This window comes from Siphateles boraxobius, unplaced genomic scaffold, assembly GCF_051911475.1.
Source record: "Siphateles boraxobius isolate OS27281-9 unplaced genomic scaffold, OSU_SipBor_1 11, whole genome shotgun sequence".
Classification (NCBI taxonomy): domain Eukaryota; kingdom Metazoa; phylum Chordata; class Actinopteri; order Cypriniformes; family Leuciscidae; genus Siphateles; species Siphateles boraxobius.
The window spans coordinates 9,452,441-9,475,204 of NW_027508711.1; the positions used below are offsets into that span (position 1 = coordinate 9,452,441).

The 22,764-nt window shown below is 40.8% G+C and overlaps 1 long non-coding RNA gene across 1 annotated transcript; it reads left to right on the forward strand.

Moving 5' to 3' along the window:
- Positions 1-5,520: 5,520 nt before the first annotated feature.
- LOC143701922 (uncharacterized) lies at positions 5,521-8,216 on the forward strand. The gene is made up of 5 exons (XR_013190201.1): positions 5,521-5,684; positions 5,991-7,259; positions 7,732-7,819; positions 7,919-7,943; positions 8,100-8,216. It is a non-coding gene; the product is annotated as an uncharacterized LOC143701922 (long non-coding RNA).
- The last annotated feature ends 14,548 nt before the right edge of the window (positions 8,217-22,764 follow it).

Consider the following 22,764-nt stretch of genomic DNA (forward strand, 5'->3'; position numbering starts at 1 on the left):
AACATATTTTCTTGATCTATAAAATTAAAACAAAAATAAACAAATTAAAAATCTTTTAATCTTATTTTAAGAGTCTTGGCTCATTTAATAGTCTTTGCTCAAAAACTGTGCAGTAAAATAGTATTTAATTGGTTTTAGGGAAAGTCCCTAATTTTGAGAAGCAAGACCGTATGCTGGTATTGTGACATACAGCTATGTCTTGAAACCAAGCGGTTGCAAGAATTATAGCTTAATTTATTGCATTAGAATTTAACATGTTACATTAAAACAAGGCAAAAATGGTTTGTAAACATGTTCATACTTAAATCCATTATAGCTTGACTCAGCAGCTCTGAGTATTGGGGCAGTAGTGATGTGTCGTTCATGAACGATTCGTTCATTTTGAACGAATCTTTAATATGACTCGGGACTACCGAGTTGTCTCAGAGAGTGATTCGTTCATTTTGTGTCGACCGCGCATGCGCATTGCGCAACATATGGGTTCTGAATCTTTACTGGAAACAGAAATGATTAGTTCATCTCTCTCGAGTCTTCGGGTTCGGGACGGGTCCGAGTCTTTCGTTCTTCCTGTCAGTCCATAGAGACTATGCTGTCAGTACCGGAAAGAGAATTGATTAGTTCATCTTTCGAGTCTCGAGTTCGGGTTCGGCCGGGTCCGAGTCTTTCGTTCTTCCTGTCAGTCCAATAGAGGCTATGCTGTCAGTACCGGAAAGAGAAATGATTAGTTCATTTTTTCGAGTCTTCGGGTTTGAGTCCTTCGTTCAACTCCGCCAAGGACGGTCCTAAGCCCGGCTGCAAAAGGAGGAAGGTGGTCGCCCTGCCGAGGTGGCCAGAACTGGGAAACCAGGGAAACTAGGCACGAAACCGATGGATAATCACGAATCAAATTCTACGTTGAATGCTACCGCATCCGGGGCAGCCGATGCGCCAGCATTAGGGAATCAGGATGCTGGTGAGAAATATGCTACTGGCCGAAGAAATCAAAGAAAGATCGTCACGCCGAAAATGGAAATTCGAATCGCTGCATGGAACGTACGAACCGGTCACCACGTTGGCCAAAAAGAAATCATTGCCAAGGAGCTGCTGAGCTGCAAAATCGACATCGCAGCACTATCAGAAGTACGGCTCGCTGGATCAGGGCAAATGGTCGTTGAACCGCCATCTATCGACGACCAGATGACACTATACCACTCTGGTGGCGACAAACGAGAGGCGGGAGTCGGATTCATGGTTGCCCGCCGCGCAGTCGGGAGTGTCGTCTCGTTCCAGCTGATCTCTGATCGACTCGCGGTCCTTACCATCAATGGCACCACCAAAACCCACCTTGTCGCCGTCTATGCACCGACCGAGACAAACCCGGACCCGACCAAAAACGATTTCTACAACCAACTGCAACTCACGTTGGACTCGAATTCCGCAGACCGAACTGATCATATTGGCTGGAGATTTCAACGCCCACATTGGCATTGATCGATCTGGCTGGGAGAACACAATGGGTCGTTTTGGACACGGTGTGATCAACGATAATGGTCTGCGCCTCTTGTCCTTAGCCAGCGCCAACAGCTACATCATTGGGAATAGCCACTTCCAACATCCAAAGAAACACCAACTTACGTGGCGTAATCCAGCGGGCAACGACTCTGCGATGTTGGATTACATCCTGATCAACTCTCGTTTCCGATCATCACTCAAGGACGTCCGTTCGATGCGCGGCCCAGACTGTGGATCGGATCACTACCTCGTGCGCGCTGTGATCAAGCTTCGACTACACAGAACCAAATGCAAATCGCGTCCATCAGCCAAGCTAGACTGGAAATGCTTGTTGGATCCCGTTCGCAAGACGGAATTCCAAATAACACTATCCAACCGTTTCGCAGCATTGGCTCCATCTGAAGACGTCAACGTTGAAGAACAACAGCTTTCAAATGCCATCATGGAATGCGCAAAGGAACTGTGCCCTCCCGCCCGTCGCCGAACACAGCCATGGATATCGGATGAGTGTCTCAGTATGGTAGACGAACGGAAGCGAGTGAAGCTGGTCGACTTTGAGCGATACCGCCAGCTCAACAAGGACATCCGATGCCGAATGAAAGAAGAACGAGAGGCTTACTGGAACCAAGTAGCAGCTGACTTGGAGGTGGCGGCCTCGAAGCACGAGTACCACACGCTTTATCGAACCCTCCGACGACTGAGCGGGAAGGCTAAATCAACAAACAACAACATCCGAAAAGCCGAGGGCACCTTTGTGCGATCATCGACAGAGCGTCTACAACGTTGGAGGGAGTTCTTCGAAACGTTGTACAATCACGACCCACCGCAAGGACCCCCAGCGGAGCCGCCACAAATCGAGCCACCAGAGGCCGCGATGTCCGATGCCGAACCGACGCTCGCAGAGGTAAAGGCGGCCATCCGGACTTTGAAAAATGGCAAAGCGCCTGGTGTGGATGCGATCACCACAGAAGCGATCAAGGCTGGTGGCGACGTTCTTCTCCAGCGAGTATACCTTCTCCTGCAAAACATCTGGCGTACGGACAAAATACCAACGACATTGAAGAAGGCCATCATCATCCCGATCTTCAAGAAAGGCGACAATCGGGAATGCCAAAACTACCGAGGCATCAGTCTGCTCTCGATCGTCGGCAAGGTCTTCATGAAAGTTATCCAAGCACGCCTGCAGAAACACCGTGAGCAAACGAGTAGAGAGGAGCAATCCGGCTTCAGACCGCAACGGGGGTGCTGTGACCAGATATTCAGTCTCCGCCAGGTGATGGAAGAGCGAATTCGATGTGGAAAGCGGACGGTCATCGTCTTCATCGACTTTCGATCCGCCTTCGACTGCATCGACTGGCCAGCACTTTGGACGACGCTGGAGACCGAGCACATCTCACCGAAAGTCATCAAGCTCCTGCAGGAAAACTACAATGGATCATCAAGCCAAATACGCATCCAAAACGAGCTATCTGCGGAATTCACCATTCGCACTGGAGTCCGCCAGGGAGACGTCGCCTCACCACTGCTCTTCAACATCGTTGTCGATGCAATCATGAGGAAAGTCTTCGAGGGTAGGCGAGGAGTGCAGTTCGACGAAAATGGCTCATCGGTAACGGATCTTATGTTCGCCGACGACAGTGGCGTCCTGGCCGAGGACGATGCCGAAGCCACGGACATTCTCCACGAGATCGCCCGCGTTGCCCAATCATATGGTTTGAAAATTAACATTGACAAAACGAAGGTACTGACAACAGATGGATCGCCGGCCAACGTCCACCTTGACGGCATCCAGATTGAGCAAGTTCAGAAGTTCAAATACCTGGGCTTACTAATTGAAGAGAAGAAAGTTGCGACTACGGCGGAGACCCACAGTCGAATTGGCCAAGCAACTGCAGCATTCGCCTCGCTAAAGTGGTGTCTGTGGAAGCGAACCAATATTTCCATCCCGACCAAAATTCGCCTATTGCGGACGCTAATCCTGCCGATTCTACTCTACGGATCCGAAACGTGGACGGTGCTGAAGGCGGACCTCAACAAACTCGAAGCTTTCCAAATGCGATGCCTGCGCCAGATCTTGCGAGTATCACTTCGAGATCGCCTTCGAAATGAGGACATCCGGCGCAGATGCCAACAACCACTGATCGAGGAACAAATCCAAAGACGACGACTGCGATGGTTTGGCCATGTTTGCAGAATGAGTGGGAGCCGACTACCACACCAACTCCTCTGGCGTAACCGACCCTCCCAGTGGAGAATCCAGCGAACGGCACCAAAGAAAACGTGGCTCAAACAGGTTGAGGAGGACATCAGAAATCGCAGATTAAATATCGACGACGTCAAAACGACCGCCTTGGATCGTCCCGCATGGAAACGCCTCGTGAATGAGATTCGACAACCATTGGCACCCACAGCAGCGTACGGGCTTAGGAGCCAATCCAGACCAAGCGCCAGCTAGGGATCAAAGAAGAAAAAGAAAGAGTCCTTCGTTCTTTTGTCACGTGACTTGTCACCGTATTGAATAGCCTACTAATTTACAACCTTTTTACAAACAAGCACATAGTTAAGGTATTAAATATAATAGTACTTAATTAATGTATAATATATAATAAAACATACCACAGATGCACAAGAAACATTTAGAAAAGAGAAGGACAGGGACAATATAAGATGGAACTTTTATTTTACAGATAATGTTTTGCACATATTTTGTATTTTAATTCCTAAATATAAAACAATATACATTCAGACGCAGTCAATAATACGAATATAATGTTGTATTTGATGCGAGATAACAGCGGTCACGTGACAAAAGAACGAAGGATTTAAAACCCGAACTCGAGACTCGAAGAAAATGAACTAATCCTTTCTCTGTCCGGTACTGACAGCATAGCCTCTATGGACTGACAGGAAGAACGAAAGACTCGAACCCGAACTCGAGACTCGAGAGATGAACTAATCATTTCTCTTTCCGCTACTGACAGCATAGTCTCTATGGACTGACAGGAAGAACGAAAGACTCGAACCCGAACTCGAGACTCGAGAGATGAACTAATCATTTCTCTTTCCGCTACTGACAGCATAGTCTCTATGGACTGACAGGAAGAACGAAAGACTCGGACCCGGTCGAACCCGAACTCGAGACTCGAAAGATGAACTAATCATTTCTCTTTCCGGCCCTGCTGTATCACACACGGCACGGTCGGCCCAGCAGACAGATCCGAGTCAGACACTGGCGAGTCGACAGCTAATGTCTCGAGACACGAGAGGAGAACTAACCTGATAAATATGAAGTTGCAAAGGAAAGAAGGTCTCGGATCAGGAGGTGAGGTGAACTAACAGAATCAGACTGCAATAGCCTGAACTTAAGACCCAACAACTAATCAATTAATAAAACATTTCGGTTTCTTATAATTTGGCTTTGGCTGCATTACCCTATAGTTTATTTTTATTCTTTTTACAAATGTAATCAATATTTTCGTAAGTACTTGATGTGTTGGGATATTTAACATGCCATTTTAATTATATTATGCTGAAATGAACGAAATGACTCGAAAAAAGATTCGTTCTTTTTGCTGAACGAGACTCAAAGATTCGAGTCAGTAAAATGATCCGAACTTCCCACTACTATGGGGCAGAATCAGGACAGAATTCCTGAGTGGCTCATTTTCTCCTTTGTATTTATTAGCCATATCACCAAGCCCAAGACTGGTTGCCCATTGAAGCTAAGCAGGGTTGAGCCTGGTTAGTACCTGGATGGTAAAACCAGGTTGCTGCTGAGAGGTGTTAGTGAGGCCAGCAGGTCTGTGTGGGTCCTAAATCCCCAGTAGAGTGACTGGGACACCATACTGTAAGAAGCATCATCCTTTGGATGAGACGTTCAACCAAGGTCCTGACTCTGTGGTCATCACATGGTAATTGTCGTGAAGATTAGGGGTTTCCCATGCAAGACATAACAGGAACGAAAATCCTATCTACTCAGAATTCAAAGAAATTATACAAGATACAGTTTCAGTTTCAGTTTCAGCCTCTGTTGGAAATGTAATGTTTGACTGTTGAAAATGGGCGTATAGCACAGGGGTGCCTAACACTGTTACTGGAGATCTACCTTCCTGCAAAGTTCAGCTCCAACCGAGATCAAACACAACTGAAGAAGCTAATTGAGTTCTTCAGTAGCACTTGATCATTACAGACAGGTGTGTTGGATCAGGGTTGGATCTTAAACCTGTAAGTAGATCTCCAGGAACAGGATTGGGCAACTTTGGCTTAGCTGTTTAAATGAAATAATTATTGTAATAAACCTTCAGTTAATCATGCAGTTGTTGTTATAAGGCAATCAATTGCTTATTAAATGTTATTTAATAAGAACCAATCAGAGATGAAACTGTTCGGATGTTGTTTGCTTGCTCATTCACAGTGGGTTAGTGGGTTGTGTGGTTGGTTTTGCTCATCAGTGCTGGGCATCATGCTTTTTTGCAAGCTTGTAACAGTTTCATTTACAGCTAGATAACCACCACAGATGCCATCATGGACCAGTCGATTTACAATGTTCACATTTGTCACGGTGATCTTGAGACCAAACATAATGGATCAACCTTCAGAAGACCCTTGAAGACCAACTAAAGGATTGAAGCCTTTTCCCTCATTGAGTTCAAGAAGAAAAGACATGAAAACAGCAGCAAACTGTGATTGGACTGACTGGAAGTGATAGACACAGAATACGGGTCACAGATAAGTTTATTTCAATTAAACTTTTTGCTTGATCAGCTTTCATGTTGGTTTATTTATAATGCCTGTAATAGGCATGTAATAAATGTGTTGTTACACTATTAGACAATATTAGTTTCAATAAAAGTTTGTGGCTCCTAATTATTATATCCGGGAATAATAGTCATATATCATTATACAGGTAAACAATATATGTATTATTTACAAAGTGGTGTAATGATTCTTACATTTTTAAATTTGCTATAGTCCTATAGTTGTATTCGTATAGACTTTTTATTGCTAATTTTTTCTTTGGAGGACCTTCGTTAGGCGGCGCACTTGTGTTTATGTAATATATATTTGTCGAACACAAAGCACAGTTGTTATGGTATGTAGAAATATTTCTCATGAAATAGTTTATATTTCCATCAAACTTATGTTCTTATTCTGGTATTAATAATAAAGCAGATATCGATAATATTGAGTAATTATTGAAGCTTTTATTGTGTGACTGAAAAAAATCAGGCTGTTGCTACATTAGCTATTAGCTATTAGCCTTGCGTCTTTGTAAACTGTTGCATGTTGCGTGTGTGGTTATGTGTTTAGATTCTATAAACTGGCAAAACAATTTCTGCCTTTATTATTTAGTTGCATTTTTATGGCTTTTTTTATCGTTTCATTGACACTTGTTCATCAAGATCATTACACTGCTTTGACCACTTAAAACGAGGCATCCTTAATATTACAGTATTGATATTATATTGTTAATGTTATTTTTTAGCACCTGTAGTATCAAACATGCTTTATGTGAAACTTGTGGTGGAATGGTTTAAGTTCTGGTTAAGAAACCGAAGGTTGGAAATTGACAAGGCCCGATCCACAAGCTATCGCCATCACATATGATAAATTGAAAAATATTAGATATTACTTGAGCAACATTGGTTTTCAGGTCTTAATTTTCTTATAATTCACACTCTGGACTACATTATCTGTGCTTCATTTGCATTTGTTTTCAGGGTTCGATATGCAGCAACCTCTTTCAATCCACAGTACATGAAATTAAGGTATTTATCCTTTTACAGTATAGTGTCTGTCTGTGAAATGGTTCAAATTTTGAAAAATGGCTGAAATCATACATTTTATTGTAGAGCTTACAGTATCTAACAGTTATGGCATTGGGTTATCCCTAATGAATAACTCACAATTAAATAATAATTTTTGTGCATTATCACAGAGCATTACATTTAGTCCTTGTTTCACAGATGGGGCTTAGATTAGGCCAGGATTAGTTATTCATTCAATCAGGGCATTTAAGTGGCTTTTATAAAATTTAAAATAAAACATTACTTGTGTGTATTTTGAGACAAAACAATGGCACTGACATATTTTAAAATATGTCAGTGTGAGCTGCTTTCAGTTAAGCTCAAACATGCATTTTAGTCTGGGACTAGACTTAAACCTTGTCTATGAAACTGGGGGTAAATATTTTAAGTCTTCCTTTATTCATGACATTAACAAATAAAACTGTATATTTAGACCCCTGTACAGAGTGTGGAAAACCCTAAAGGAGTGGGTGGAGTGATATTGTATGATCTGGAGACTATCGCCATTAACAAGCCACACGGTAGGTTAACATACTTGGTAAACTGGGTTAACTGTTTTTATTCCTGTTGAATGACTAGCGACTTAGTAAAATACTTCTTTTGTCTTCTGCACGTGGCAGTTCCTGATCATGGAGCCTTGATTAGGTGAGATATTATATATATTATATTTATAATCTTGATAATTATATTGGACAAAGCCATTTCAGCAGTTCTATAAACAGCAATGCTTAATTTTGCTGCTGCTATTTAAGTCTTGTAATCATATAGTACAACTGCACTAGTAACCAAATCTTCCCTTAGGGGGAAAAGCTCCGTGAGACCATTTTAAACGCAAGCGAAGACAAGAAAGACAAATGCCTTCCAAGACATGAACATCTTCGCTTCCTTTATGCTTCAAATAAAGACATTTCATTTTCACCTAACCTGTGTCATCTGTTAATAGCATTTCCCACAGAATTGAAAAGTGTCCACATTTGACTTTCAGGAGGTCTACAGTGCATCCGCAAAGTTTTCACAGCGCTTTACTTAATCCACATTTTGTTACAGCCTTATGGCAAAATTGATTGAATGAATTATTTTCCTCAAAATTCTACAAACAATACCCCATAACGACAATGTGAAAGAAGTTTGTTTGAAATCTTTGCAAATGTCACATATACATAAGTATTCACAGCCTTTGCCATGACACTCAAAATTGAGTTTAGGTGCATCCGGTTTCCACTGATCATCCTTGAGATGTTTCTAGAACTTGATTGGAGTCCACCTGTGGTGCAGGTGCAGGTGGAAATGGGAGAAATGCCACTCAAGTTGAGAAGAATACAGCTATCTCTGAATTATTGGGTTAATTTACAGGGCCATAGTGAAGATCACCCAGCACAAAGCACTTTAAAACCTTGTTGGGAAAAGGAGAGGAGGGAGACAAAAAGCTTTGGACGGACAGTTATACAAAAAGCAACAGAGTTAGAATTAACGGAATTAAAATTCAATCTAACAGTACCACCTTGGGTACTACCTGAAGCAACAGTAGATCTTACACTATTAGAAAAGAAGAACAAGGACAGGGGGGTTATATTGAATTCACATACTACAGGCATATATTAGTTACCACCAGATATACACAGATGCATCAAACAGTTTAGTTATTAAGATAGGATTAGCTTTTATTGTTCCACAGTTTCACATTACAATAGTGAAGAGTATTAGTGACAATGTATCAGTATACACAGGAGAAATGCTAGCAATTTTGTTAGCAGTGCAGTGGATAGAGGAAATAAGACCATTGAGAGTTATTATTTGTTCAGATTCAGCTTCATCACTAATCAGTTTACAGAGCAGTCACTCAGACAGCAGAGCAGACATGTTGATAGAAATACAGCAAACATTATATAGAATTCAGATGATGGGCATTGCAGTCATATTTTTGTGTTTGTTGCTTAGGAAGTTGTTCTGTGTTACAAAATTATGAAAAGAGAGAGTTTGACAAAAAAACTAAACATAAGTGGATTCATAATGACTTGATGAAACTAGGACATTTGAACAGATGTTGTGCAATTTCTTGGTTCTTATAACTTTCTAACGGAAATTGTTGGCTTGTTGGAGCAAGTTCATAAAATGTAAAATTGCTTAACTCATTTTTTAACTCATCAGAGTTAAAGCAATGTAAAAACATATGTTGTCATAATGTATGGATTATATAATTTTTTACATTTTACCATGATTAGGCTATATCAATTGTGTTGTCGAGAACCAAATTATTTTAAGATTTGTAGTGATTAGTACTAGATTGGGTTCATGTAAGTAGTTACATCATGTAAGTAAGTTAGTTTTTAAACTGACCCTTAAACTAGAACTGAGAACTGATAACAACTGAGTTTCTATGTGGAACTGGCAAGATTGCATTTATTGTTGAGGTTTTCCTGTTGGCCTATTTGTCTGAGTGGTGCATTTTTGCTGTTGTCTGAGTGGTTGCTCTTATGTTTCGAAGAACAGATCTTCTTCTGTAATTAATGAATTACTGGATCTTTGGTAGGAGTCCTGTTTGCTTCCAGATCATTGGGTTGGGATATAACTGAAGACTGTCAGTCCAGGCAGTGACACAGGAAACACAAATAGTTTTTTTTAATTTGCTTTATTTTTTATTGTACTATTTTAATTTCTGTATTGGATTACTTGTGTATCTTTTTGGCAATAACATCACTCCAATATACTGCTGATCTCTGCAATTAAGGTTACGGGTGCTTTGAACATAAAGTCAAGCTCTGCAAGGTTAACCAAAGTCTACGAGGACTTTGAAACTTTGACTACATTTTTTGAAAAATTTTATATCAACAATATATCAGATCTCACTAGCTATACCAAGAAAGCCATACAAGATCTATACAAGAAATATATCGCTTGAAGAAGAAAGTAGCATAATCTATCAAACATGAAGTAAGCACGCAAGGACAAGATCCACGTCTTTTACAATTTTGGCGCCATTTCACACATGAATGAGTTGACCTGGAAACAAGGAAGACTTCCAAGATTTAGAGAGATTACAATCACAGATTAGTACGTAAAAGTAGAAAAGATGTGAATTACGCAGAGGTAAAGTCGGATACATCAATTTTTGAGATCTGAGCACACCAAACTGGTCAGCGACAGTTTTAGTTGGTTCTTCGACATCTCTGTCTAATTTCTGAAGTCAGTTTTGATAATACAAACTCATCTGGGGCCTCATGTATCAATCTTGTGTACGCACAAAAACTTTGCATACGCCAGCTTTCACGCTCACGGTCGGATGTACTAACATTGAAATTAATGAGAGAATGTGCATTCCTCCACGCCAATTTCATGTCTGGTGTACGTACATTTCTCATAGTTTTTGTCCGTTGGCGACTCTACAGGCAATGAAGTGAAGTTGCAAACATTACACAACAAATTGTTCTACAAGTCTATCGCAATACCACCTGTGGGAAGCATTGCTATTAATTTGCAATTTATAAAATAATTGACATATATTGTCACACAAGCCTAATGGGAATATTCTATCAATTATGCAATTAAATTAGAACATATAAAAGCATGTGCAAATTGATACAACCCTTAGTCTATGGCAATGGCAGCTTTGGCCTTATTAGAGGACATTGCTAATGGCAGTTCTCGGCAATCCGAAGAGAACGAGTTTTTAGGGACCAATATGATTTTCTGGCCCAGGATGATGACTGGCTTATCAGCCGTTTCAGATTTCCAAGGACTATCCTCTTGGAGCTCTGTGCAGAGTTTTGTCCGATTCTAGAGAGAGAGACAGCGAGGAGCCACGCAATACCCGTTCCCTTGCAGGTGCTGACAACACTTGGTTTCCTGGCAACTGGTCCTTTCCGGGGAACTGGTCCTTTCTGGCAGACCGCTCAGGAATAAGCCAGTCGTCTTTGAGCCGCGCAATGCCAGCGGTATGGGTCGGGATCATCCGCAGGTCTACCAGGTTTTTTAAGGTTCCCATATGATGCAGTTGACCAGCCAAACATTAAAACGCAATTTGCAGCAATAGGCGGTTTTCCTAATGTAATCGGAGCGATCGACTGCACACACATTGCTATAAAGGCACCATCTGAAGAAGAATTTGCATATGTGAATCGGAAACATTTCCATTCAATAAATGTGCAGATAATATGTGATGCACAAATGTGCCTAACAAATATTGTGGCAAGTCGGCCTGGGTCAACCCATGATTCATACATGATTTCAAACAGCATGGTTGGGATGAGGCTCCAAGCTGGCAGGGTGTGCGATGGGTGGCTTCTTGGTGAGTTATGCATTTAAAGTTATGGTTCTATCTAATTGTATTTTTTTAATTTTCTTTTAATTATTCAACAACCCTTCAGAAGACCGCGGTTATCCACTAAAGACATGGCTGTTAATCCCTCTCACCAACCCACAAACTGACCGAGAGCGCAGATACAATGATACCCATTCTGACACTCTGTCAGTTGTAGAGCGGGCCATTGGGCAGCTGAAATGTCGCAGTTCTCCATTTAACGTTCACCTTTATATCAGACCATTTATTTTTAATGTAATTTACAGTGCGACTTTCAGTTCCCACTGCATTGACGGTATCTGCCAAACTCTCCCACTCATATTTTTTCCTTCTGTTATTAATTCCAGAGGACAAAGTTCCAAATAAATGTTTTTTTTTTCTCGTTTCTACCTCCGATAGTAGCACCTCCAATTCACTTTCTGTAAAGTTTTGTTTCTTGCCGCTTGCTTTAGCCATTTTCTTACTGCTTTCTTTTGCCAAAGTGGACTCATTACCATATTTAAATTTATATAATTAAGGGAGGAGACTGGGTGGGGCGTTGTGCTCGTGCATGTGCGCTCAATTTTACGTTAATTGGGATGTACAAAGAGAATATGCGTTGGGTCCTTCGTACGCAGAGATTCATAGATCTGTTTTTTTTTGTGGGTACACACTACGCACATTTACAGCTTTGTCCGTACGCAATGTTTTAGTATGAATTCAGTGCAAGTCTTTGTACATGAGGCCCCTGGAGTTAGTAAATAATACCTATTGTTTATACATGTACTATTATTAGATCACTGTTATTTGTTCTATTATTTTAGTTAGAGGTTGCAGAACACTGATAGCCAACTTAAAATTTTAATTAAAAATTAATTTGTATTTGCTCAAATTTTGTGAAATGTTTCTTGTGAAATGAATCTTTTTTTCAGTTCTGTTGTTGTTTTATTTTAAGGTTTCTTTACGATATGTGGACAACCAAGAAGGGATTTCTGAAGACACATTTAGTAGTAGTAACCCTTTATTGTCACATAGTCACAAGTACCAGTGAACTTGGCCATCAACCTGTCCATACAAACATACAATGTGACAACAGGATATACAGGACAGGAAGACAGGGAATTGAGGAAAAATACAGCATGACATGAGGAGAGGTGAAGAGAAAAAAAGGCAACCCCCAGACTATGCTCCTGTAAGGAGTACAGTGTGGGAACAGGAAAAAAAACACCTCAGCAACATTAGCACATAATCAGTACACTCTACAACATGAACAAGACTTGCAACAGGGGTGGGGAGTAGGGGATGGAGGTATCCCAGCACAGGCAAGCAGCCATCCGGTCCTGCAGCCATTCTCGGCACTGGTCACAGACCCGCCTGTCAGACTGGGGGTACGAAGCGGCGAAGGCGAGGGATGGGGTGTGGGGCGGATGCATATCTGTATATATATGTAAGAGTTCATGTGTGTGTAGGCCTGGAGAGAGTCACTAAGCCAGCACCATAATCTAGGTGCCTCAGTCCGCAGGATTGTCATAGCGATACACAGCAAGTTGCCATGGAGACAACCTTGATCAGTTCCCATACAGAGTCAACAATCACCAGGTGTCTGTGGAGTCGGGGAAGGAACGCAAGAGCGGCTCACTGCAGTGCTCTTCCGGGAGAGTTGTTGTTCCAACAGCGGCCTTGGCCAAGGCCAGTGCTGGTTGGGGGGGTGCCGAAACAGATAAGATTGGGAGTCTTTGGTCTTCGGGCGAGTAGCCGCATTCAATTTACACAGGCTATTCTCCTGGTCCATATTGGTCTCTGAAACGATCCATTTGCCTTTGCAAAGCTGTGAGCTTCTCCATTATGTTATCCATATTGTGGTTCATAGACTCAGTCTGAGTGCTGACAGCTCTGTCCACCGCCTCAATCATGACGGGCAGCCTTGTGGGGTTTTGGACAGCTGTCACCGTCTTCTTGATTCCTCGATAAACCAGGGCAATGCCTAATCCAATCAGCAGAAGACCTGTTATCATGGTGCCGAATAGGTAGATATCTTCAACGTCCTCCACGGAAAGAGCCGCCAGACACACGACCCGCCACCTCTCCCACGCGTCCATCGTGTAGCCAGCTTCGAACGTTCCGGCAGGGCAGTCAGGTTCCCCCAAACCCAAGCTTCTCGTCGAGAAGATGGTGTCAATTGCGTTGAGAGACCAGTTGATCAAAACCATAATTTCTTAGTTTGGAGAGCAGTGCAGCGAGAGTCTCTCAAAGTACAAGACAATAGACTAGACGTGAGGTGGAGGCTAATATATTAATGGAACCTAATGTAAAGGTAATGAGAAGAGAGCATGGATCATGATTTCTCTAAATGATTTAAGATTCATTACAAACAATTACACATTTTCAGCTCTCAGTGCGTGGAGAACCAGAGAGGCCTATGTGGGCAGATTGTGTATGGTGATGTGTCATACTTCATCCATCTCCAACCTCAGCCAGATATTGATGATGAAGGTATTGTAATCGACTTGGAAGAAGATTGACGCCAGAAATTGGATTATTGTGCAATTGATGTCAACTGTATCATGAGGACGATCAGGGGAGTAAAAGCATGAAGGGCTTTTCACACTATGCAAACCCCTGGTTAAACCCCCTGTTGAAACAAAATATTTCACAGGCACTTTTACTTGAAGAAACAAGTACAATTGGAAATGAAGGACTAAGGCGGTATTTGTTAGAATTTTTAACAAATGGCACTTGAACGAATTTTAAATTCAGTCTTTCTCTTCTTGGAAAATTGAGCAAAACATATTGATGTCCGCAGTGCGGTGGTGTACACTTCTTTCCTAAATTAAACATTATTTTTCCCAATAATACACACTTTAAAAAAAATTAAATGCTATATATTATTGCAGTGGTTCTCAATCCTGGTCCTGGGGACCCACAGCTCTGCACAGTTTGTACTGTATGTCTCCCTCATTTACCACACCTGATTCATATCATCAGCTCGTTAGGGAAGAGCTCTATAAATTGAACTGGGTGTGCCAGATAAAGGAGACATATAAAATGTGTAGAGCTGTGGGTCCCCAGGACCAGAATTGAGAACTAGTGATGGGCAGATCGAGGCTTCGTGAAGCAATGAAACAGTCGAAGCAAATGTGCCATTTTGTTTCGAGGCTTCGAATCAATCCGAACCCGTCTTCACTTGCAGGTGTTGATCTGAAACAACCTTTACAAAGAGCTAATAAAAAAATTTGTTGGTTTTTTTTTTTTATTATTGTATTTTTGTAATATATGAAGCTTGTAACCTGTAGTCTCTTCACATTGCATAATGTGATTTTGGTCATGAAAAATGAATATTAATAAAAATAAATCAAGCCACAATGTCTCCCTTTCTTATAGATTTTTTTTCAAAAATATTAATTTCTCTGCTGTTGAAGGACTCAGCCTACTTCTTTTTTTACAGATAATTTCTCCAGCCTTTGAAAAAATTCTCTCACAAGGGACACTTGTTGCTGGCATACAAAGATATTTTTTAGCTAGGACATACAAATGAGGAAAGATTACTGCTCTCTCTTTCCAGTAAGTTAGAGGATCATGAGTTCTGGGCAAAAACGCATCGCTGAGGTATTTTTTCACTTCCACTGTGGCATCAGCTGTAGGATTGTGTATCATCTGGGTCTCACGGATACGATTGTCAAAATGTTCCCATAAACTGTCTTGTGTTTCAACTGGTGTTGATGATGATGGGCCTGATGTTGACATTTGTGGTTCTGAATTAAAAGAAAACGGCAATTAGTAACAAATCATAAACTGACAACACATATGAAGTATAAATTTCATGAATCACATTACATAAGATAACATAGACTGAAACTCACCAGGAGTTGTGTTTGAACGCATCAGTGAAGCACACTCCAGTTTGATGTGCTTTTCAGCATCCAGGGCTTTGGCAGGATTTCCAAAAGCCACATTTTTAAACCTTGGGTCCAGCAGTGTAGCCAGTGCCAAGGCTCTAAAAGTCTCGTACCCTCCACATCTGGAGTGCAGACCTTCTTGTAGATGTGAGCCTATGAGCCAACACAAGAGAAAACCATATTAATTAAAATAATGACAACAATATGAGAGTTATGGCCAATTACACGTATGGTCATAGTGTCCTACCTAATTGTACAGTTGATTCCTGCGTTGCATTTCCTTTTTTCTGTGCAAGCTTGTGCTGCAACATCCTGTACAATGGTATGAGCTTTGAAGCAGACACTCTCTGTTCCTCTGACATCTCTGTTGTTGCTAGTTTGAATGGTTGAAGAAGTGTCAATGACTGTTGAATAATGTCATACTCAAGACTTGTCAGGGGAGCAGTATCACTGTTTAAATTGGCAAGTGCAGCACCCACTGGCTCACGTTGCTCATACAAGCGTTGTAGCATGTCGAATGTGCTGTTCCATCTCGTTTCAACCTCCTGTATCATTTTCAGACTTGGTCTGCCCATCAAGCTCTGCATCTCCACAAGCTTGTCCTTTGCTTTGCAGCTGGATCTGAACAACCCCACTATCTTTCTGGCTTTCTGGCGAATTTCATTGAATACTGGGGTTTGATCCAGGGCCTTTTTCACTATCAAATTCAAATTATGAGCAAAACATGGGACATGGCGAAGGTTGAGTAGCTGGGCACTTAGGATCATGTTGGATGCATTGTCAGTCACCATGCAGTGAACTTTGGAGGTTATTCCCCACTCAGCCATTAGCAAGGCTTTAGCCTCCATGAGATGCTGGGCTGTGTGGGTTTGGTAAAACCTCCTTACACCCAGTAAAACAGTTGCCATTGTTGCCTCTGGTGTTATGTAATGGCATGTTACACCAAGATATCCATCCATATTAATGGAAGACCACATGTCAGCCGTAAGGCTAACAAATTCCGCCTTTTGTAGGTCCTCCATTGTCTTCTCCTTGGTCGTGTTGTACCTTTCGCTGACCATTGTTTTAAGCACCTTCCGGGATGGGAGGACATAGCTTGGATCAAGCTTGTTCACAAAGGCCCTGAAACCCTCATCCTCCACGATGGTGAAGGGCTGCAGATCCTTCACCACCATGTTCAGAAGAGCCTCATCCAATTCCCTCTGTCTGCCTTTTAAAAGAGAAGATAAAACATACTTTCAGACAAATATATTGGAAAAATAGTAGCCTACCGTGAAAGTAGTCTACTGGTTCATTTGGAAACCTTCCTAAACAAAGTTATGTTATGAATATTTATGCTCAGTGTGCAGAGAAAGATAAAGTGCATTATAGAAATACAACAATTACAAAAAAACAAAATGATGTCTTGGATGAAGCATTTTTGTTGCTTTAGTGTTGCATAGGAGCATTTAAATGGTTTGGTTATGGTTATATTAAACTTGACCACTTGTAAGTTGAATAAAGTGGAACACAAAACAAATGTGAAGACTATGGCTGGTTATTGTTTGTTTGAAGCTTTCAAACTTCAAAAAGCATCATAGGCTTTCCATAAAATAGTAGACTCATGCATCATATTCCAAGTCTTGTGAAGTCATATAATAGCTTTGGATGAGTAAGGCCGAAATTTAAATTTAAGTCATTGTTCACTGAAAAAAAACTAAAATGATCTGCTCTATCTCTCCTTGAGAGTTCATGACAGAATTAGCTTTGAGCTACTTGATTAACCTAAATTAACCAAAAATTTGTTGAAAAGAATGAACTCAAACAGTTTCAGTCACTGTAAAAAAAATGCTGCATTCAATTTTTTAAGTACAATCAACTTGGATGTTTAAGTAATTTCAACTTAAGTTACATTAAACGGACTTAAAAAAATGTTATATCTTGTAGCCTATAACTTTTTTTTAATTGCTTAACTTATTTTGATGAGTTAACGCAATGTAAAAACATATGTTGTCATAACTTATTGATCATATCATTTTTAAATTTTACACTGTAAAAAAGTTGCTGCTTTATATTTAAGTACGATCAACTTGGATGTTTCAGTCGTTTCTACTCAAATGACAATAAATTGACTTAAAAATAAGAGTTGAATCTTGTATAACATAAAAAATTTAAAATTGCGTTACTCATTTTTATGAGTTAAAGCAAAGTAAAAACATATGTTGTCATAATGTATGGATTATATCATTTTTTACATTTTACCGTGATTAGGCTATATCAATTGTGTTTTCGAGAAACACATTATTTTAAGATTTGTAGTGATTAGTACTATAGATTGGGTTCATGTAAGTAGTTCAGGTTTTTAAACTGATCCTTAAACTAGAACTGAGAACTGATAACTGCTGAGTTTCTATGTGGAACTGGCAAGATTGCATTTATTGTTGAGGTTTTCCTGTTGGCCTATATTTGTCTGAGTGATGCGTTTTTGCTGTTGTCTGAGTGGTTGCTCTTATGTTTCGAAGATCTTATTTTGTAATTAATCATCACTTCATATGTAAGATCCGAGATATCTTGATTTCATGCTTTCTCATGATGAACGTGATACAGAAGATAAGTAGTATGCAGGAACATGCTTTTATTTTGAGACCTACATTCAAATAATTTCAAGTCATCATAGAAGAATGTCCTGTGGACTTCATTTTGATAGTTTTAGGGTGTGTATATATTTCACAAATGTTCATTTTTTAAAATCTAATTTCACTACTGGAACATGTGGATTTGAAATAAAATGAACTCAATGGACTACTATTTTAAATTCAGAGAAGACAACTGTAATGTACAGCATATGCTGTGATTTTTGGAGGTAAATTCTTTTTTCTTCTTGCTATTTCAAATAAATTAACATACAAATGATTGTATATTAAATAACATATTTGATTAATCAGTGATACGGAGAAGTATCAGTGTTTTAAATTGTGTATTAATACGATGATTTTACAGCAATTTAATGCTGTGAAAAAACCTTTTTAGAAAACGGCAACAAGTGTAGGACTAAAAGTAAATAAAATGTTAATTCTTTGATACAGGCCTTATTTTATTTATTTGTTAACATAAATTGAAGGGATGTACAGTGCCTTATCTGTACTGTGCCCTGTAAGCAAGAGACAGACATGATATTCCCAGATAAAGCCGCACATCTCACAGTATTGACATGATGTTTTCTTGGAGTAAAGTACCTAAAGGTAAAATCCTCAAACTTTGCCAAACTAAGCTCTGTTAATTTCTATATCATTGTAAAAAAAAAAAAATCCCACCATGGATTTCTCCTTTTTTAAAGCTTAACAATAACAGGAATATAATTGTTCCGTATCACAAGGATTTGCTACTTGTTACTTATGACTGGTATGTTTTAATAGTTTCATTTAATTTACATGCCATGCTGTGTAATAGGTTCAGACACTGAAGGTACAATCAAGCCCAATGACACTTGTAACTTTTTCTGTTTGTTTTTATTCATATAAATACATATAATACTTTTATTCATCAAGGAGGAATTAAATTGAAAGTGACAGTAAAGACATTTATAATGTTACAAAAGATTCTATTTCAAATAAAAGCTGTTGTTTTTAACTTTCTGTTCATCAAAGAATCCTAAAATAAATGGTACACAACTGTTTTCAACATTGATAATAATATTTCACAATATTACTGGGTTAGTTTTGTATTTTTAATCAAATAAATGCAGCCTTGGTGAGCAGAAGAGACTTCTTTTAAAACATTAAAAATCTTACGACCCCAACTTTTGAATCGGCAGTGTATGTATGAATCCACAAAATATCACGAGATCTTCCATGTGTAATTACCCGGAAGTAATTATTTATTACCCGGAACCCGGTAATATTTACATGAGTTGGTCAGAGATTACGATTGCTAAAAGACAATCCACAAAAAAACCCACAAAATAACTGTTCACCATAAGTTCACCATAATATTAATAATCACCATAATAATTGTTTTTATACAACATCTTTTATTGGACAGCTTGGCTCAGATTGTCAACATAATGGTAAGGCAAAACTAGTATTGAGTGCTAACACTGTGCTAACAAGTGCTTCAAATCAAATATTTGAGTTAAACATTACATGTTTTATATATTCTAGACTGTACAATTTGCTTTTCTTTTAAAATAGTAATAATGTTTCTCATAACATAAGGGTACAACTTGCTGCAAATTTGTTCGAGAACAACCTTCGGAGAAATACACTCTTTTGATGGAAGAGGATGTGACCGATGAATTATTGAGTCAATCTCAGATATATAATTCATATAGAGACAGAATTATTTTAGGATTTTAGATAATCTCTACAAATGCCTGCATGCATCTTTCAGATTTCTGCCCAATGTAAGGAGAACCCTGAGGGTCAAGATGGAATGGTGGTATTTGACATGGAAGACTTTCCGATGGTCAACAACCTCTGTGTAGAAGATCTTCCTAAAGTCCAAATAAACAGCAGTAGCTCTCTGCAGATCTGAATTTGAAAGCTTCACATCAATTATGTCATGGAAATGTATTGACATTTTGAATAATTAAAAATTAAAAACAATATTTGTTTAAGAAAAATAAAATTTGGTTATTTTTTGTATTTCAGCCATTTTATTCTGTATTGCTATACTTCCAGCTAATACCATCAAACTGGTCTTCAATCATCTCCTCCATTGGCTGCCTGTTACTGCCCACATCAAGGCCTCTGGTGTGTAGAGGGAATTGTAAAACTAACATTTTTAACACGTTTAAGTGCTATAATCGGGTCCCGAGTGTATCTACCAACCCAGAAAATGTGAAAAGTGACCCATTAACTATGTTTTGGTAAGCCTTTCTCTGCAAGCATGTAAAAAAAATAAGATATTAGATTTCGCTCCACTTCTGACTAGGAAGGGGATCTTATTAATATAATATAATATTATCACCCCTTAATCTGCACGTTCCCACCCACAGCGCTGCCATTTGGTTTACAACAGTGTTACCAGTTCTAACTCGATGGCAAAATTTCCAGCAAACTGTTCTGTCGTTGCTGCACAGACGAGCACAGAACACTATTTGACCAAAAAATGTCACAGTTGTTTATAAAGACATCTTCTATCCAGCGCGATAATCTCTGCTTTGTCACACTGAGCCCTTTGGTGCGGCCGCCAAAGCATACAAAGAGCTGTTCTGACTGTCTGAATGAGGCAGAACGCTCCAAATAAACTCTGATAGCCCTGACGGGACAGAGAAAACCTCTTTCGTCTTCTGGCGAGGAAAGTGCTGCTAGTGAAATAACCTGCGCTCTGAAAGGAGTCGAGAGCACTTTAGGAATATAACCGTGCCTTGGCTTAAGGACAACTCCGGAGTCAACATGAAGGGCCCATAAGTCGGTACGGGAATGGCAGATTAATCGGTTTGCCTGCGTGAGGATGTCTCTCCTCAGCGGAACCGGCCAAGTGGTTGTTTCAAGCAGCTGTGCCAGCTCGGAGAACCATAATGGGGTCTTCCAGATAGGTGCTATTAGTAGCACTGCACACTTGCTCTCCCTGATCCGTTCGATGACCTGTGGTAACATCGTGACCGGAAGGAATGCATACAGCAGGCGGCTCGGCCAATCGTGGACAAGTGCGTCCCTGCTCTTTGAGAAAAACATTCGGCAATGAGCGTTGTCTTCTGAGGCGAAGAGGTCGACCTCTGCCTTGCCGAAGATGTTGCATATTAGCTGAACCATCTGTGGGTGAAGTGACCATTCCCCTGGGGGAACATTGTCTCTGGATAACACATTCGCACCCTGGTTCAGAATGCCTGGCACGTGCGCCGCCCTTAGGGAGCGCAGGTTGTGCTGAGCCCATAAGATGAGGTTTTTCGCCATGGTGTGCAGGTTGCTTAACCTGAGACTGCCCTGGCGATTTATATAGGACACCACTGCCATGTTGTCCGTCCGGACGAGGACAGCGTGGCCTTTTAAGTATGGGAAAAAACTTTCAGCGATAGAGCGACTGCTCATCTCTAGACAGTTTATATGTAGGCGCCTCTCTTGGCTTGACCATAGGCCAGAGACACTTTTCTCCTTGTAACCACACCCATACTCACTCCTGACTGATACCAGTCGTCTGCTTTCCAGGAAGCTAGGGCTCTGATACAGCCGTGGTTCGCTCTGATTTGTAAGTAAGCAGATCGCCATGCATGAGTTAGTACATGGGGTTTTAGCCAGCGCTGGAGAGGACGCATATGCAGTAGTCCAAGCTGGAGTACTGATGATACTGAAGCCATAAGACCCAACATCCTCTGAAATCTCTTGAGAGATCTAAAAGATGCCACTAGGCACTGAATAGTGAGCGCGAGCTCTGATGTGAGGCGCGCTTTCATTTGTATAGAGGCTATCACTGTACCGAAGAAAGAGATACTCTCGCTGGGAGACAGTGTGCTCTTGGGAACGTTGATCCTGAGTCCCAGGCTTTCTATATGGCTGAGGAGCCAGGATCTGTGAGTTATCAATTGTTCTTCTGATTGGGCTATAACCAGTCAATCGTCGAGGCAGTTTAACACTCGCACTCCCCACTGTCTCAGGGGAGTAAGTGCTGCGTCTTTGCTCGTAAAAGTATAAGGTGCCAGTGATAGGCAGAACGGCAGTACTGTGTACTGGTAAGCCTGCCCCCTGGAGGCAAATCTGAGAAATGGCCTGTGATGGGGCGATATCTGGATGTGAAAATAAGCATCCATCAGATCCACTGATATGAACCAATCCCCTGGGCGAATTTGCACAAGGATTTGTTTGGTTGTCAGCATTCTGAACGGTCGGGTCATAAGCACTTTGTTCAGGTGTCTGAGGTCTAGGATGGGTCTGAGACCGCCATCCTTCTTTGGGACGAGGAAGTAACGACTGTAAAAGCCCGACTCACATTGTGATATTGGGACTGTTTCCACAGCTCCCTTCTCTAACAGTTTTGACACTTCGGTGTGAAGGACGTGAGCCACGTCTCTTCTCACTGTCATCTGACCACGGCTGAAAAGCGTGGGGGTCTGCGAGCAGACTGTAGCGAGTAGCTCCGTTTTATTATGTTCAACACCCATTCTTATATACCGGGAATGGCCTTGAGGAATGAGCTGGAGGAAAACTTGATACTGTGTGTGAACAGTGTTTGCGTGTAGGAGTGAGCTCTTCGTAGTGGGCACATGACCTACATTTAATGCATTTCCAGTGTGAATCGAGGGAGAATTTAAGACTGTGGAACAGTGCTTGTACAGCTATGATCAGCTGTTCGATGTTTTAACAGAAAGGCCGAAGCT